The sequence below is a fragment of the Amphiura filiformis genome, chromosome 5 (assembly GCF_039555335.1).
Source record: "Amphiura filiformis chromosome 5, Afil_fr2py, whole genome shotgun sequence".
NCBI lineage: Eukaryota > Metazoa > Echinodermata > Ophiuroidea > Amphilepidida > Amphiuridae > Amphiura > Amphiura filiformis.
In genome coordinates this window covers 73,673,214-73,687,420 of record NC_092632.1, presented here as the reverse complement: position 1 = coordinate 73,687,420, position 14,207 = coordinate 73,673,214, and the positions used below count along the sequence as shown (strand labels likewise).

Below are 14,207 nucleotides of genomic sequence, written 5' to 3'. Positions count from 1 at the left end.
CATTTGAGGAACTATAATATATCAAGGGTTGCACGTCCGGTCAGCGTAAGTTTACCAACTCCCGCTTTCACAAGGTAAATTGGTTGTCTTTGGCGGAGTAAAATTAGAAACGCATTCCTTCGATTTACAACTTTGGTTCGAGCTATCTTCAGTAGATAGCAAACATTTACAAATGGGGGGGGTCATAAAATTTTGTTTCGTTGGTAGTGGTGTGTGTGTGTGTGGGAGGGGGGGGCGGATTATAAAATTTTTGTTGTCGATAGGGGGGTCGCAATTTTATTGATGCCGACTTCTTGTAAATTTGGGACCCCTCTTCCGAAGAAAATGATAGGCCCTTACCTCTTCTGTATAAATCTGTGTTTGATGATGAAGTAGTGCATTACTGTAGGTCCATGTGGTGATGAATAAATGAAATATGTCATTTGATATTAAAAATAGACTTGTTTTAAAATGAACCATTTACTACATAAAAATGGAAATAAAATGCAGTAGATAGACAATTGATATACCAGACGAAACAGTAGGCAAACAGCTAAAGAGCTCGAAACGAAAAAAAAAAAATAAATAAATAAAAAATCATTTTGTGACACATAAAACCAACATGTATCCCTTGACAAACAAACAAACAAACAAACAAACAAAACGCGTCATTTTGCATTTTCAGAAGCACATAACACATAGGCCTAAGATGAGACATATTTTGTTTGATTTATTTTGTAACTGAATCGCATTGACCATGTTGACACGCACGAGCCAACATCAAGCGCGTCGGCGTCAGGGCGCGGACGTATGCGGGTGAAGGTGAAACAATGACTTCAGTTTACGCGTACGCATTACGCACATTATACGCATAACAATAGTTATTGTCGCCTGACAACATCACAACAATCGTGGACAGCAGTTTGTCAACACGTGTTTTGAAGATGCTCTGTCCTGTTCAGCTGCAGCTAAAGGCCTACTGATATTTCGCACTCATCTAATTACGTCTGTGTTTTTTACCCAAAGGAAATGTGTCTATAATAATGAGGAAAGGAGAAATATCTACTTGAAGATGCCTGAGATGTTAAACGCCTATTTGCAAGTATTTTACCACGCCGTAGGTCTACTCCATAAAAATAGTAAGTTTCAGTTGGATTATAGCGGGTTATTTTTGGCAATTGCAAAACGATAGCTAGGCACCAGTCCATCTGGTATTTTTGGGTCCGTTATCATTAAAGGCCTATTTTTATACCAAAAGGTGTTGGTCTCCCATCCAGTAGCTGACCACGATCGACTCAATGTTGGTGTTGTGTGGTGGCGCATTGTGATCTGGTACCCATTACTTTTAACTAAGTTATCATGCCGGTGCCGGGTGCTCCAGAAATTGAAAAAAAAAATCCTATTTTGAACAAAGCCGCTCTGTACATAGAAACAAAATTATCACATCAGATAGAGGACACAAACACGATCAGGAGTAAAAATAAAAAAGAAGGATCAGAATGCAAAGTCTACAGCACCCGGTATTCCCAGGCGGTCTCCCATCCAAGTACTAACCGGGCCCGACGTTGCTTAACTTCGGTGATCGGACGAGAACCGGTGTATTCAACGTGGTATGGCCGTAGACATTTGAAGATGCAAATTTAGCTTACTTATAGCTACAGCATTGACCTTTTTTCAATCATTTCTAAAATACTGTGCAAAAATTTGTGACATCTTCTTATGAAACTTACAAGTTTCTGTAATCAAAGTGTGCATTGTTCTGATGAGATTCCAGACTTTTCATTTGAGGAACTATAATATATCAAGGGTTGCACGTCCGGTCAGCGTAAGTTTACCAACTCCCGCTTTCACAAGGTAAATTGGTTGTCTTTGGCGGAGTAAAATTAGAAACGCATTCCTTCGATTTACAACTTTGGTTCGAGCTATCTTCAGTAGATAGCAAACATTTACAAATGGGGGGGGGGGGGGTCATAAAATTTTGTTTCGTTGGTAGTGGTGTGTGTGTGTGTGGGAGGGGGGCGGATTATAAAATTTTTGTTGTCGATAGGGGGGTCGCAATTTTATTGATGCCGACTTCTTGTAAATTTGGGACCCCTCTTCCGAAGAAAATGATAGGCCCTTACCTCTTCTGTATAAATCTGTGTTTGATGATGAAGTAGTGCATTACTGTAGGTCCATGTGGTGATGAATTTAAATGAAATATGTCATTTGATATTAAAAATAGACTTGTTTTAAAATGAACCATTTACTACATAAAAATGGAAATAAAATGCAGTAGATAGACAATTGATATACCAGACGAAACAGTAGGCAAACAGCTAAAGAGCTCGAAACGAAAAAAAAAAAAAATAAATAAATAAAAAATCATTTTGTGACACATAAAACCAACATGTATCCCTTGACAAACAAACAAACAAACAAACAAACAAAACGCGTCATTTTGCATTTTCAGAAGCACATAACACATAGGCCTAAGATGAGACATATTTTGTTTGATTTATTTTGTAACTGAATCGCATTGACCATGTTGACACGCACGAGCCAACATCAAGCGCGTCGGCGTCAGGGCGCGGACGTATGCGGGTGAAGGTGAAACAATGACTTCAGTTTACGCGTACGCATTACGCACATTATACGCATAACAATAGTTATTGTCGCCTGACAACATCACAACAATCGTGGACAGCAGTTTGTCAACACGTGTTTTGAAGATGCTCTGTCCTGTTCAGCTGCAGCTAAAGGCCTACTGATATTTCGCACTCATCTAATTACGTCTGTGTTTTTTACCCAAAGGAAATGTGTCTATAATAATGAGGAAAGGAGAAATATCTACTTGAAGATGCCTGAGATGTTAAACGCCTATTTGCAAGTATTTTACCACGCCGTAGGTCTACTCCATAAAAATAGTAAGTTTCAGTTGGATTATAGCGGGTTATTTTTGGCAATTGCAAAACGATAGCTAGGCACCAGTCCATCTGGTATTTTTGGGTCCGTTATCATTAAAGGCCTATTTTTTATTTTTAGAAAGGTGTTGGTCTCCCATCCAGTAGCTGACCACGATCGACTCAATGTTGGTGTTGTGTGGTGGCGCATTGTGATCTGGTACCCATTACTTTTAACTAAGTTATCATGCCGGTGCCGGGTGCTCCAGAAATAAAGAAAAAAAATCCTATTTTGAACAAAGCCGCTCTGTACATAGAAACAAAATTATCACATCAGATAGAGGACACAAACACGATCAGGAGTAAAAATAAAAAAAGAAGGATCAGAATGCAAAAGTCTACAGCACCCGGTATTCCCAGGCGGTCTCCCATCCAAGTACTAACCGGGCCCGACGTTGCTTAACTTCGGTGATCGGACGAGAACCGGTGTATTCAACGTGGTATGGCCGTAGACATTTGAAGATGCAAATTTAGCTTACTTATAGCTACAGCATTGACCTTTTTTCAATCATTTCTAAAATACTGTGCAAAAATTTGTGACATCTTCTTATGAAACTTACAAGTTTCTGTAATCAAAGTGTGCATTGTTCTGATGAGATTCCAGACTTTTCATTTGAGGAACTATAATATATCAAGGGTTGCACGTCCGGTCAGCGTAAGTTTACCAACTCCCGCTTTCACAAGGTAAATTGGTTGTCTTTGGCGGAGTAAAATTAGAAACGCATTCCTTCGATTTACAACTTTGGTTCGAGCTATCTTCAGTAGATAGCAAACATTTACAAATGGGGGGGTCATAAAATTTTGTTTCGTTGGTAGTGTGTGTGTGTGTGTGGGGGGGCGGATTATAAAATTTTTGTTGTCGATAGGGGGTCGCAATTTTATTGATGCCGACTTCTTGTAAATTTGGGACCCCTCTTCCGAAGAAAATGATAGGCCCTTACCTCTTCTGTATAAATCTGTGTTTGATGATGAAGTAGTGCATTACTGTAGGTCCATGTGGTGATGAATTTAAATGAAATATGTCATTTGATAAAAAAAAATAGACTTGTTTTAAAATGAACCATTTACTACATAAAAATGGAAATAAAATGCAGTAGATAGACAATTGATATACCAGACGAAACAGTAGGCAAACAGCTAAAGAGCTCGAAACGAAAAAAAAAAAAATAAATAAAAAAAATCATTTTGTGACACATAAAACCAACATGTATCCCTTGACAAACAAACAAACAAACAAACAAACAAAACGCGTCATTTTGCATTTTCAGAAGCACATAACACATAGGCCTAAGATGAGACATATTTTGTTTGATTTATTTTGTAACTGAATCGCATTGACCATGTTGACACGCACGAGCCAACATCAAGCGCGTCGGCGTCAGGGCGCGGACGTATGCGGGTGAAGGTGAAACAATGACTTCAGTTTACGCGTACGCATTACGCACATTATACGCATAACAATAGTTATTGTCGCCTGACAACATCACAACAATCGTGGACAGCAGTTTGTCAACACGTGTTTTGAAGATGCTCTGTCCTGTTCAGCTGCAGCTAAAGGCCTACTGATATTTCGCACTCATCTAATTACGTCTGTGTTTTTTACCCAAAGGAAATGTGTCTATAATAATGAGGAAAGGAGAAATATCTACTTGAAGATGCCTGAGATGTTAAACGCCTATTTGCAAGTATTTTACCACGCCGTAGGTCTACTCCATAAAAATAGTAAGTTTCAGTTGGATTATAGCGGGTTATTTTTGGCAATTGCAAAACGATAGCTAGGCACCAGTCCATCTGGTATTTTTGGGTCCGTTATCATTAAAGGCCTATTTTTATACCAAAAAGGTGTTGGTCTCCCATCCAGTAGCTGACCACGATCGACTCAATGTTGGTGTTGTGTGGTGGCGCATTGTGATCTGGTACCCATTACTTTTAACTAAGTTATCATGCCGGTGCCGGGTGCTCCAGAAATTGAGAAAAAAATCCTATTTTGAACAAAGCCGCTCTGTACATAGAAACAAAATTATCACATCAGATAGAGGACACAAACACGATCAGGAGTAAAAATAAAAAAAGAAGGATCAGAATGCAAAAGTCTACAGCACCCGGTATTCCCAGGCGGTCTCCCATCCAAGTACTAACCGGGCCCGACGTTGCTTAACTTCGGTGATCGGACGAGAACCGGTGTATTCAACGTGGTATGGCCGTAGACATTTGAAGATGCAAATTTAGCTTACTTATAGCTACAGCATTGACCTTTTTTTCAATCATTTCTAAAATACTGTGCAAAAATTTGTGACATCTTCTTATGAAACTTACAAGTTTCTGTAATCAAAGTGTGCATTGTTCTGATGAGATTCCAGACTTTTCATTTGAGGAACTATAATATATCAAGGGTTGCACGTCCGGTCAGCGTAAGTTTACCAACTCCCGCTTTCACAAGGTAAATTGGTTGTCTTTGGCGGAGTAAAATTAGAAACGCATTCCTTCGATTTACAACTTTGGTTCGAGCTATCTTCAGTAGATAGCAAACATTTACAAATGGGGGGGGGTCATAAAATTTTGTTTCGTTGGTAGTGGTGTGTGTGTGTGTGGGAGGGGGCGGATTATAAAATTTTTGTTGTCGATAGGGGGGTCGCAATTTTATTGATGCCGACTTCTTGTAAATTTGGGACCCCTCTTCCGAAGAAAATGATAGGCCCTTACCTCTTCTGTATAAATCTGTGTTTGATGATGAAGTAGTGCATTACTGTAGGTCCATGTGGTGATGAATTTAAATGAAATATGTCATTTGATATTAAAAATAGACTTGTTTTAAAATGAACCATTTACTACATAAAAATGGAAATAAAATGCAGTAGATAGACAATTGATATACCAGACGAAACAGTAGGCAAACAGCTAAAGAGCTCGAAACGAAAAAAAAAAAATAAATAAATAAAAAATCATTTTGTGACACATAAAACCAACATGTATCCCCTTGACAAACAAACAAACAAACAAACAAACAAAACGCGTCATTTTGCATTTTCAGAAGCACATAACACATAGGCCTAAGATGAGACATATTTTGTTTGATTTATTTTGTAACTGAATCGCATTGACCATGTTGACACGCACGAGCCAACATCAAGCGCGTCGGCGTCAGGGCGCGGACGTATGCGGGTGAAGGTGAAACAATGACTTCAGTTTACGCGTACGCATTACGCACATTATACGCATAACAATAGTTATTGTCGCCTGACAACATCACAACAATCGTGGACAGCAGTTTGTCAACACGTGTTTTGAAGATGCTCTGTCCTGTTCAGCTGCAGCTAAAGGCCTACTGATATTTCGCACTCATCTAATTACGTCTGTGTTTTTTACCCAAAGGAAATGTGTCTATAATAATGAGGAAAGGAGAAATATCTACTTGAAGATGCCTGAGATGTTAAACGCCTATTTGCAAGTATTTTACCACGCCGTAGGTCTACTCCATAAAAATAGTAAGTTTCAGTTGGATTATAGCGGGTTATTTTTGGCAATTGCAAAACGATAGCTAGGCACCAGTCCATCTGGTATTTTTGGGTCCGTTATCATTAAAGGCCTATTTTTTATACTATAAAGGTGTTGGTCTCCCATCCAGTAGCTGACCACGATCGACTCAATGTTGGTGTTGTGTGGTGGCGCATTGTGATCTGGTACCCATTACTTTTAACTAAGTTATCATGCCGGTGCCGGGTGCTCCAAAAAAAAAGAAAAAAAATCCTATTTTGAACAAAGCCGCTCTGTACATAGAAACAAAATTATCACATCAGATAGAGGACACAAACACGATCAGGAGTAAAAAAAAAAAAGAAGGATCAGAATGCAAAAGTCTACAGCACCCGGTATTCCCAGGCGGTCTCCCATCCAAGTACTAACCGGGCCCGACGTTGCTTAACTTCGGTGATCGGACGAGAACCGGTGTATTCAACGTGGTATGGCTGTAGACATTTGAAGATGCAAATTTAGCTTACTTATAGCTACAGCATTGACCTTTTTTCAATCATTTCTAAAATACTGTGCAAAAATTTGTGACATCTTCTTATGAAACTTACAAGTTTCTGTAATCAAAGTGTGCATTGTTCTGATGAGATTCCAGACTTTTCATTTGAGGAACTATAATATATCAAGGGTTGCACGTCCGGTCAGCGTAAGTTTACCAACTCCCGCTTTCACAAGGTAAATTGGTTGTCTTTGGCGGAGTAAAATTAGAAACGCATTCCTTCGATTTACAACTTTGGTTCGAGCTATCTTCAGTAGATAGCAAACATTTACAAATGGGGGGGGGGTCATAAAATTTTGTTTCGTTGGTAGTGTGGTGTGTGTGTGTGTGTGTGGGGGGGGCGGATTATAAAATTTTTGTTGTCGATAGGGGGGCCGCAATTTTATTGATGCCGACTTCTTGTAAATTTGGGACCCCTCTTCCGAAGAAAATGATAGGCCCTTACCTCTTCTGTATAAATCTGTGTTTGATGATGAAGTAGTGCATTACTGTAGGTCCATGTGATGATGAATTTAAATGAAATATGTCATTTGATATTAAAAATAGACTTGTTTTAAAATGAACCATTTACTACATAAAAATGGAAATAAAATGCAGTAGATAGACAATTGATATACCAGACGAAACAGTAGGCAAACAGCTAAAGAGCTCGAAACGAAAAAAAAAAAAATAAATAAAAAAATCATTTTGTGACACATAAAACCAACATGTATCCCTTGACAAACAAACAAACAAACAAACAAACAAAACGCGTCATTTTGCATTTTCAGAAGCACATAACACATAGGCCTAAGATGAGACATATTTTGTTTGATTTATTTTGTAACTGAATCGCATTGACCATGTTGACACGCACGAGCCAACATCAAGCGCGTCGGCGTCAGGGCGCGGACGTATGCGGGTGAAGGTGAAACAATGACTTCAGTTTACGCGTACGCATTACGCACATTATACGCATAACAATAGTTATTGTCGCCTGACAACATCACAACAATCGTGGACAGCAGTTTGTCAACACGTGTTTTGAAGATGCTCTGTCCTGTTCAGCTGCAGCTAAAGGCCTACTGATATTTCGCACTCATCTAATTACGTCTGTGTTTTTTACCCAAAGGAAATGTGTCTATAATAATGAGGAAAGGAGAAATATCTACTTGAAGATGCCTGAGATGTTAAACGCCTATTTGCAAGTATTTTACCACGCCGTAGGTCTACTCCATAAAAATAGTAAGTTTCAGTTGGATTATAGCGGGTTATTTTTGGCAATTGCAAAACGATAGCTAGGCACCAGTCCATCTGGTATTTTTGGGTCCGTTATCATTAAAGGCCTATTTTTATACCAAAAGGTGTTGGTCTCCCATCCAGTAGCTGACCACGATCGACTCAATGTTGGTGTTGTGTGGTGGCGCATTGTGATCTGGTACCCATTACTTTTAACTAAGTTATCATGCCGGTGCCGGGTGCTCCAGAAAAAAAAAAAAAAAATCCTATTTTGAACAAAGCCGCTCTGTACATAGAAACAAAATTATCACATCAGATAGAGGACACAAACACGATCAGGAGTAAAAATAAAAAAGAAGGATCAGAATGCAAAAGTCTACAGCACCCGGTATTCCCAGGCGGTCTCCCATCCAAGTACTAACCGGGCCCGACGTTGCTTAACTTCGGTGATCGGACGAGAACCGGTGTATTCAACGTGGTATGGCCGTAGACATTTGAAGATGCAAATTTAGCTTACTTATAGCTACAGCATTGACCTTTTTTTCAATCATTTCTAAAATACTGTGCAAAAATTTGTGACATCTTCTTATGAAACTTACAAGTTTCTGTAATCAAAGTGTGCATTGTTCTGATGAGATTCCAGACTTTTCATTTGAGGAACTATAATATATCAAGGGTTGCACGTCCGGTCAGCGTAAGTTTACCAACTCCCGCTTTCACAAGGTAAATTGGTTGTCTTTGGCGGAGTAAAATTAGAAACGCATTCCTTCGATTTACAACTTCTTCAGTAGATAGCAAGCTATCTTCAGTAGATAGCAAACATTTACAAATGGGGGGGGTCATAAAATTTTGTTTCGTTGGTAGTGGTGTGTGTGTGTGTGTGGGAGGGGGGCGGATTATAAAATTTTTGTTGTCGATAGGGGGGTCGCAATTTTATTGATGCCGACTTCTTGTAAATTTGGGACCCCTCTTCCGAAGAAAATGATAGGCCCTTACCTCTTCTGTATAAATCTGTGTTTGATGATGAAGTAGTGCATTACTGTAGGTCCATGTGGTGATGAATTTAAATGAAATATGTCATTTGATATAAAAAATAGACTTGTTTTAAAATGAACCATTTACTACATAAAAATGGAAATAAAATGCAGTAGATAGACAATTGATATACCAGACGAAACAGTAGGCAAACAGCTAAAGAGCTCGAAACGAAAAAAAAAATAAATAAATAAAAAAATCATTTTGTGACACATAAAACCAACATGTATCCCCTTGACAAACAAACAAACAAACAAACAAACAAAACGCGTCATTTTGCATTTTCAGAAGCACATAACACATAGGCCTAAGATGAGACATATTTTGTTTGATTTATTTTGTAACTGAATCGCATTGACCATGTTGACACGCACGAGCCAACATCAAGCGCGTCGGCGTCAGGGCGCGGACGTATGCGGGTGAAGGTGAAACAATGACTTCAGTTTACGCGTACGCATTACGCACATTATACGCATAACAATAGTTATTGTCGCCTGACAACATCACAACAATCGTGGACAGCAGTTTGTCAACACGTGTTTTGAAGATGCTCTGTCCTGTTCAGCTGCAGCTAAAGGCCTACTGATATTTCGCACTCATCTAATTACGTCTGTGTTTTTTACCCAAAGGAAATGTGTCTATAATAATGAGGAAAGGAGAAATATCTACTTGAAGATGCCTGAGATGTTAAACGCCTATTTGCAAGTATTTTACCACGCCGTAGGTCTACTCCATAAAAATAGTAAGTTTCAGTTGGATTATAGCGGGTTATTTTTGGCAATTGCAAAACGATAGCTAGGCACCAGTCCATCTGGTATTTTTGGGTCCGTTATCATTAAAGGCCTATTTTTTATACCAAAAGGTGTTGGTCTCCCATCCAGTAGCTGACCACGATCGACTCAATGTTGGTGTTGTGTGGTGGCGCATTGTGATCTGGTACCCATTACTTTTAACTAAGTTATCATGCCGGTGCCGGGTGCTCCAGAAATAAAAAAAAAAATCCTATTTTGAACAAAGCCGCTCTGTACATAGAAACAAAATTATCACATCAGATAGAGGACACAAACACGATCAGGAGTAAAAATAAAAAAGAAGGATCAGAATGCAAAAGTCTACAGCACCCGGTATTCCCAGGCGGTCTCCCATCCAAGTACTAACCGGGCCCGACGTTGCTTAACTTCGGTGATCGGACGAGAACCGGTGTATTCAACGTGGTATGGCCGTAGACATTTGAAGATGCAAATTTAGCTTACTTATAGCTACAGCATTGACCTTTTTTTCAATCATTTCTAAAATACTGTGCAAAAATTTGTGACATCTTCTTATGAAACTTACAAGTTTCTGTAATCAAAGTGTGCATTGTTCTGATGAGATTCCAGACTTTTCATTTGAGGAACTATAATATATCAAGGGTTGCACGTCCGGTCAGCGTAAGTTTACCAACTCCCGCTTTCACAAGGTAAATTGGTTGTCTTTGGCGGAGTAAAATTAGAAACGCATTCCTTCGATTTACAACTTTGGTTCGAGCTATCTTCAGTAGATAGCAAACATTTACAAATGGGGGGGGGTCATAAAATTTTGTTTCGTTGGTAGTGGTGTGTGTGTGTGTGTGGGGGGGCGGATTATAAAATTTTTGTTGTCGATAGGGGGTCGCAATTTTATTGATGCCGACTTCTTGTAAATTTGGGACCCCTCTTCCGAAGAAAATGATAGGCCCTTACCTCTTCTGTATAAATCTGTGTTTGATGATGAAGTAGTGCATTACTGTAGGTCCATGTGGTGATGAATTTAAATGAAATATGTCATTTGATATTAAAAATAGACTTGTTTTAAAATGAACCATTTACTACATAAAAATGGAAATAAAATGCAGTAGATAGACAATTGATATACCAGACGAAACAGTAGGCAAACAGCTAAAGAGCTCGAAACGAAAAAAAAAAAAATAAATAAAAAATCATTTTGTGACACATAAAACCAACATGTATCCCTTGACAAACAAACAAACAAACAAACAAACAAAACGCGTCATTTTGCATTTTCAGAAGCACATAACACATAGGCCTAAGATGAGACATATTTTGTTTGATTTATTTTGTAACTGAATCGCATTGACCATGTTGACACGCACGAGCCAACATCAAGCGCGTCGGCGTCAGGGCGCGGACGTATGCGGGTGAAGGTGAAACAATGACTTCAGTTTACGCGTACGCATTACGCACATTATACGCATAACAATAGTTATTGTCGCCTGACAACATCACAACAATCGTGGACAGCAGTTTGTCAACACGTGTTTTGAAGATGCTCTGTCCTGTTCAGCTGCAGCTAAAGGCCTACTGATATTTCGCACTCATCTAATTACGTCTGTGTTTTTTACCCAAAGGAAATGTGTCTATAATAATGAGGAAAGGAGAAATATCTACTTGAAGATGCCTGAGATGTTAAACGCCTATTTGCAAGTATTTTACCACGCCGTAGGTCTACTCCATAAAAATAGTAAGTTTCAGTTGGATTATAGCGGGTTATTTTTGGCAATTGCAAAACGATAGCTAGGCACCAGTCCATCTGGTATTTTTGGGTCCGTTATCATTAAAGGCCTATTTTTATACCAAAAAGGTGTTGGTCTCCCATCCAGTAGCTGACCACGATCGACTCAATGTTGGTGTTGTGTGGTGGCGCATTGTGATCTGGTACCCATTACTTTTAACTAAGTTATCATGCCGGTGCCGGGTGCTCCAGAAATTGAGAAAAAAAATCCTATTTTGAACAAAGCCGCTCTGTACATAGAAACAAAATTATCACATCAGATAGAGGACACAAACACGATCAGGAGTAAAAATAAAAAAAGAAGGATCAGAATGCAAAAGTCTACAGCACCCGGTATTCCCAGGCGGTCTCCCATCCAAGTACTAACCGGGCCCGACGTTGCTTAACTTCGGTGATCGGACGAGAACCGGTGTATTCAACGTGGTATGGCCGTAGACATTTGAAGATGCAAATTTAGCTTACTTATAGCTACAGCATTGACCTTTTTTTCAATCATTTCTAAAATACTGTGCAAAAATTTGTGACATCTTCTTATGAAACTTACAAGTTTCTGTAATCAAAGTGTGCATTGTTCTGATGAGATTCCAGACTTTTCATTTGAGGAACTATAATATATCAAGGGTTGCACGTCCGGTCAGCGTAAGTTTACCAACTCCCGCTTTCACAAGGTAAATTGGTTGTCTTTGGCGGAGTAAAATTAGAAACGCATTCCTTCGATTTACAACTTTGGTTCGAGCTATCTTCAGTAGATAGCAAACATTTACAAATGGGGGGGGTCATAAAATTTTGTTTCGTTGGTAGTGGTGTGTGTGTGTGTGTGGGGGGGCGGATTATAAAATTTTTGTTGTCGATAGGGGGTCGCAATTTTATTGATGCCGACTTCTTGTAAATTTGGGACCCCTCTTCCGAAGAAAATGATAGGCCCTTACCTCTTCTGTATAAATCTGTGTTTGATGATGAAGTAGTGCATTACTGTAGGTCCATGTGGTGATGAATTTAAATGAAATATGTCATTTGATATTAAAAATAGACTTGTTTTAAAATGAACCATTTACTACATAAAAATGGAAATAAAATGCAGTAGATAGACAATTGATATACCAGACGAAACAGTAGGCAAACAGCTAAAGAGCTCGAAACGAAAAAAAAAAAAAAATAAATAAATAAAAAATCATTTTGTGACACATAAAACCAACATGTATCCCTTGACAAACAAACAAACAAACAAACAAACAAAACGCGTCATTTTGCATTTTCAGAAGCACATAACACATAGGCCTAAGATGAGACATATTTTGTTTGATTTATTTTGTAACTGAATCGCATTGACCATGTTGACACGCACGAGCCAACATCAAGCGCGTCGGCGTCAGGGCGCGGACGTATGCGGGTGAAGGTGAAACAATGACTTCAGTTTACGCGTACGCATTACGCACATTATACGCATAACAATAGTTATTGTCGCCTGACAACATCACAACAATCGTGGACAGCAGTTTGTCAACACGTGTTTTGAAGATGCTCTGTCCTGTTCAGCTGCAGCTAAAGGCCTACTGATATTTCGCACTCATCTAATTACGTCTGTGTTTTTTACCCAAAGGAAATGTGTCTATAATAATGAGGAAAGGAGAAATATCTACTTGAAGATGCCTGAGATGTTAAACGCCTATTTGCAAGTATTTTACCACGCCGTAGGTCTACTCCATAAAAATAGTAAGTTTCAGTTGGATTATAGCGGGTTATTTTTGGCAATTGCAAAACGATAGCTAGGCACCAGTCCATCTGGTATTTTTGGGTCCGTTATCATTAAAGGCCTATTTTTTATACCAAAAAGGTGTTGGTCTCCCATCCAGTAGCTGACCACGATCGACTCAATGTTGGTGTTGTGTGGTGGCGCATTGTGATCTGGTACCCATTACTTTTAACTAAGTTATCATGCCGGTGCCGGGTGCTCCAGAAATTGAGAAAAAAATCCTATTTTGAACAAAGCCGCTCTGTACATAGAAACAAAATTATCACATCAGATAGAGGACACAAACACGATCAGGAGTAAAAATAAAAAAGAAGGATCAGAATGCAAAGTCTACAGCACCCGGTATTCCCAGGCGGTCTCCCATCCAAGTACTAACCGGGCCCGACGTTGCTTAACTTCGGTGATCGGACGAGAACCGGTGTATTCAACGTGGTATGGCCGTAGACATTTGAAGATGCAAATTTAGCTTACTTATAGCTACAGCATTGACCTTTTTTTCAATCATTTCTAAAATACTGTGCAAAAATTTGTGACATCTTCTTATGAAACTTACAAGTTTCTGTAATCAAAGTGTGCATTGTTCTGATGAGATTCCAGACTTTTCATTTGAGGAACTATAATATATCAAGGGTTGCACGTCCGGTCAGCGTAAGTTTACCAACTCCCGCTTTCACAAGGTAAATTGGTTGTCTTTGGCGGAGTA

The 14,207-nt window shown here is 39.1% G+C and overlaps 8 non-coding genes across 8 annotated transcripts; all 8 read right to left on the bottom strand.

Annotated features, from left to right (window-relative positions):
- Positions 1-1,484: 1,484 nt before the first annotated feature.
- On the bottom strand, positions 1,485-1,603 carry LOC140153900 (5S ribosomal RNA). The gene has a single exon (XR_011859230.1). It is a non-coding gene; the product is annotated as a 5S ribosomal RNA (ribosomal RNA).
- A 1,653-nt stretch (positions 1,604-3,256) lies between these two features.
- On the bottom strand, positions 3,257-3,375 carry LOC140153899 (5S ribosomal RNA). Its single transcript, XR_011859229.1, has one exon. It is a non-coding gene; the product is annotated as a 5S ribosomal RNA (ribosomal RNA).
- A 1,636-nt stretch (positions 3,376-5,011) lies between these two features.
- Positions 5,012-5,130, bottom strand: LOC140153897 (5S ribosomal RNA). The gene has a single exon (XR_011859228.1). It is a non-coding gene; the product is annotated as a 5S ribosomal RNA (ribosomal RNA).
- Positions 5,131-6,775: 1,645 nt separating this feature from the next.
- LOC140153819 (5S ribosomal RNA) lies at positions 6,776-6,894 on the bottom strand. Its single transcript, XR_011859165.1, has one exon. It is a non-coding gene; the product is annotated as a 5S ribosomal RNA (ribosomal RNA).
- A 1,645-nt stretch (positions 6,895-8,539) lies between these two features.
- LOC140153895 (5S ribosomal RNA) lies at positions 8,540-8,658 on the bottom strand. The gene has a single exon (XR_011859226.1). It is a non-coding gene; the product is annotated as a 5S ribosomal RNA (ribosomal RNA).
- Positions 8,659-10,310: 1,652 nt separating this feature from the next.
- Positions 10,311-10,429, bottom strand: LOC140153894 (5S ribosomal RNA). Its single transcript, XR_011859225.1, has one exon. It is a non-coding gene; the product is annotated as a 5S ribosomal RNA (ribosomal RNA).
- Positions 10,430-12,069: 1,640 nt separating this feature from the next.
- On the bottom strand, positions 12,070-12,188 carry LOC140153893 (5S ribosomal RNA). Its single transcript, XR_011859224.1, has one exon. It is a non-coding gene; the product is annotated as a 5S ribosomal RNA (ribosomal RNA).
- Positions 12,189-13,831: 1,643 nt separating this feature from the next.
- Positions 13,832-13,950, bottom strand: LOC140153892 (5S ribosomal RNA). Its single transcript, XR_011859223.1, has one exon. It is a non-coding gene; the product is annotated as a 5S ribosomal RNA (ribosomal RNA).
- Positions 13,951-14,207: the final 257 nt, after the last annotated feature.